Source organism: Apium graveolens, chromosome 3, assembly GCF_009905375.1.
Source record: "Apium graveolens cultivar Ventura chromosome 3, ASM990537v1, whole genome shotgun sequence".
Lineage (NCBI taxonomy): Eukaryota > Viridiplantae > Streptophyta > Magnoliopsida > Apiales > Apiaceae > Apium > Apium graveolens.
Genome location: NC_133649.1, coordinates 176,329,472 through 176,333,409, shown reverse-complemented (window position 1 = coordinate 176,333,409; position 3,938 = coordinate 176,329,472). Strand labels below are relative to the sequence as shown.

The following is a 3,938-nucleotide window of genomic DNA, read 5'->3' as shown; positions in this document are numbered from 1 at the left end:
ATTACTCTCAACCAAAGATCAATGACTTTCAGTTTAGCATTATCAGTCCAGCCATTGCGGCTAACACCTTTGAAATCAAGTCTAGCACGATTCAGATGGTGCAAAATTCAGTCCAGTTTGGGGGTTCTCCAACGGAAGATCCCAACATGCACATTAGAGATTTTATCGAGATCTGTGACACTTTCAAGTTCAACAAAGTTTCTGAAGATACTATAAAGCTGAGGCTTTTTCCATTCTCTCTGAGGGATAAAGCTAAGTGCTGGTTATATTCTCTATCAGCAGGTTCTATCACCACTTGGGAGGATCTTGCTCAGAAGTTTTAACTAAATTTTTCCCTATGGCAAAGACAGCTGCAATCAGAAACGCTCTCACTCAATTTGCGCAGCAATCAGGAGAATCTTTGTATGAGGCTTGGGAGCGCTACAAGGAGATGCTTAGGAAGTGTCCTCATCATGGCATAACTGATTAGATGATCATCAATTACTTTTACAATGGTTTGGGAGCACAGTCTAGACCCATGCTCGATGCAGCATCAGGTGGAGCCTTATGGGCTAAGAGCTACGATGAAGCTTATGAGTTGATTGAACTGATGGCTGCTAATAAATACCAAAACTCGACTCTAAGACTACCTCAAGGAAAGGTAGCAGGAATTCTGGAGGTGGATACAGCTGCTGCTATAGCTGCTCAGCTTAAGGCTTTAAAGATGAAGATGGATTCTTTGGCTAATTATGGAGTTAATCAGATCACAAGTGTTTGTGAGCTTTGTGCATGTGTGCGTGAAACTGAGATGTGTGATATTTCTAGTGAATCAACTCAGTTTGTAAGCAACTTTCAAAAGTCGCAGCAACCAGTTCCATCCACTTATCATCCCAACAACCGCAATCATCCTAACTTCAGCTGGAGCAACAATCACAATGCGGTGCAACAGCCTTATCAGCAATATGTAGCAAAGCAATTCAACCCTCCTGGTTTTCAACAACCGCAATATTCACCAAGACAACAACTCCAACTTTAACAAATACCGCATGAAAGTATAAGTCAATCTAATGAAAAATCTGAATTGGAGGAGTTGAGGCTCATGTACAAGACTCTGGAGAATCAAATTGGGCAGATTGCCAATGCTTTGTTGAATTGACAACCTGGTACACTCCCTAGTGACATAGAAGTTCTAGGCAAGAGGGAAGCAAAAGAGCAGGTTAAGGCAATTACATTGAGGTCTGGGAAGGTTGAAAACCCTGAAAAATCTCAAGTTTCAGAAAATGAAGTTGTGGCTGAAGAAGAGGTTGTAACACCCCCAGATCCGGGGTCAGGGATCCGGGTCGTCACGGTCTTTCTTTCCACAATATTACTTCACTTAATTAATAATAAATAACCTTATGCTGTGACCCCACACTAACACACACCACAACCCGTTATAGTCTCAGAGATGAAATTGAAATAAGTACAAGTCCTTGAATCCACAATTAAAAGTTATTACAACCCAAAATGATTACTTGATAAATTTACAGTTAATTGCCATTATCTGCCACAAGTTATAATTATACATAATTGATTCTCAAAAGTAGAATGCCTGATCTACCAATAGATCTACCTCTGCAGCTATAGCAGCTACAACATCAACGGGAAGACGCGGGACGCTTCCCACGCGCTTGCGCTGGGTCTGCTGGAGTCTGGCCATCTTTCCTAACGGTTGTTGTGTGATGAAGAAATAAAGCAAGAGTGAGCCTTATAGCTCGCAAGATAATATATAGTGATAACCATAATACAAGTATCTAAATGGATACTTACTAGAATCTTTTATCATGTGTAAGGTAATTACTTACTGGGTATAAGTTTTTAAAAGAAGATGAAGTTACCAATTACTTCGCTACACTTATACCATTTTAGAATCTACTAGAACTACTACTGTTCCAAGTATAATAAGATTCAAGAGGTCATCCCATAGATGAGACCACAATAAAACTTGAAAATATTTTATCTTTGAAATATTTTGAAAAGAAATAAAGTTACGAGATACTTCATTCAATGGATACACCAATAAAACTGTTTGACCCTGTCAATGCTTCGGCAACCACCCATTAGTAGCCTTTCGATCGAAATGCTACGGGTAGTGTTGCAGAATTATCCAAATGGATGATGAACTCATTACGGGAGTTTTCCGCTGCCAGGAAGACCACTTACGATGATCAGACGTAGTAGTACAACCCCACCATTTTCTACATGTAGAGGAGAACCTGTCGGATTTACTTGTCAACCGAACATTGAACTCCTAAGGAATGGACCGCCTTAGCGGAACTTCCAGGCCATTTGGGACAATATAATAAGGCTGGGCCGATGCCACTCGACCACTTACACCACTCCTAGTTCAGATGAAATCCATGACTCTGAAACGTAAAGCTCGTTCCCCCTTTCCCCAAGTAGAAACTTGTTGATACGGCTCCACCAAGAAGTCGTATCTAGTTGGAAAGGAAAACTCACCGATATTTCCCAGGCGATGCCTGTTACTGGATTAACTTGTTCCCAGAATTTTACTTCCCGAGTGTTGGGTAAGTAATCAAAAACTCTTTTATCAAGACAACAACCTTGTTACGAATATAAAATACACCACAGAGCCGGATCCCTCCGGTTTTGAGCGAGTATTTAAATCCCCTTTTTTTTTCAAAGGAAGATCTTAAATATAAAAATGAGTTTTGGGATCCGCTCTAACTTTTGAAAATCATTTTAAAGACTTGAAACCACTTTAAAGAGTGTTTGGAATAATGCTGATTTAATAAAGTAAATCAGTCTCAATATAAAGAAATATCTGAATATTATTATTTAAATAATATTCCCATAAAGAGTAATTGAGGTAAAAGTTGGAAAACTTATACTTGAAATGAATAGTAAATAATCAAAGATATACTTATACGAAAGTAATATCTTTATTTGAATATCAAAAGTAAGTTTGATTATCGAACATTATCCTTTAATAAAATAAAGAATATTAATAAATAATAAGCGGAGTCGTAATACCTCGAATGAATATTATAAATAATATTCATTAAATAAAATAAAGGAGTCATACATCCTCAAATGAATATCCAAGTAATATTCAATAAATAATATAAAGGAGTAATAAGTCCTCGAATGAATATTCAAGATAATATTCATTAATAAAATAAAGTTATTGAATAAACCTTATTCGATTAATAGTTTTGAAAACTATTACCATATATATATATATAAATATATATATATAAAATCAACTCGGGATCCTCGACTCCCGGTTTTAGAAAATGCTTTCACCTTTGGGTCCCTATACTAAGGGTATATGCAAATTACCGCTATTCTCTAGCATAGGTATTATCAACTGAACCAACAGATATATATGGCAAGAATACAAAACAGGCATGCATATGTACCATATAACATGCTACAATATATCGCAAGAATTTGCTAATATAACCATCATGCATCTATTACAAGATAATGCATATACAAGTGTATACATCACAACAACAGTATAATGGGTAGAAAACTTGCCTGAGCGACTGGGGGTGATAAAAGGCTCGAGACGAGTCTGGTAACCTATAAACAACAAGTAAGTTGGAATTAAACCAAAGTCACTTGTAAATCTATACTTTAACTAACTTAGACTCTAACGCTTGTTTTGCGCTTACTGATTCTCTTAAGTCACTCGAGTACCCTCGGCTCCACCATTTTTAATAAATTAACCATTACGAGGTTTAAGGCGATTCTTTCGCGAGTGTCTTACCAACTGACTAACACTCTTACCATAATTGTTTCATACATTAATTAACCCTTTTTGGTCTTTAACCTATGGTTCAAAGTAAGGCGAGGGGAAAGTTTCGTTCGCGAAACGCCGTTACTTAAAACGGTCGTTTCTCCTAGACCGTACATCGGAATCAAACGAACTACATATCAAAACGAAGCTCGTA

The 3,938-nt window shown here is 37.3% G+C and overlaps 1 non-coding gene across 1 annotated transcript; it reads right to left on the bottom strand.

The window, feature by feature from the left end:
- Positions 1-352: 352 nt before the first annotated feature.
- Positions 353-459, bottom strand: LOC141715714 (small nucleolar RNA R71). Its single transcript, XR_012572466.1, has one exon. It is a non-coding gene; the product is annotated as a small nucleolar RNA R71 (small nucleolar RNA).
- Between the last annotated feature and the right edge of the window lie 3,479 nt (positions 460-3,938).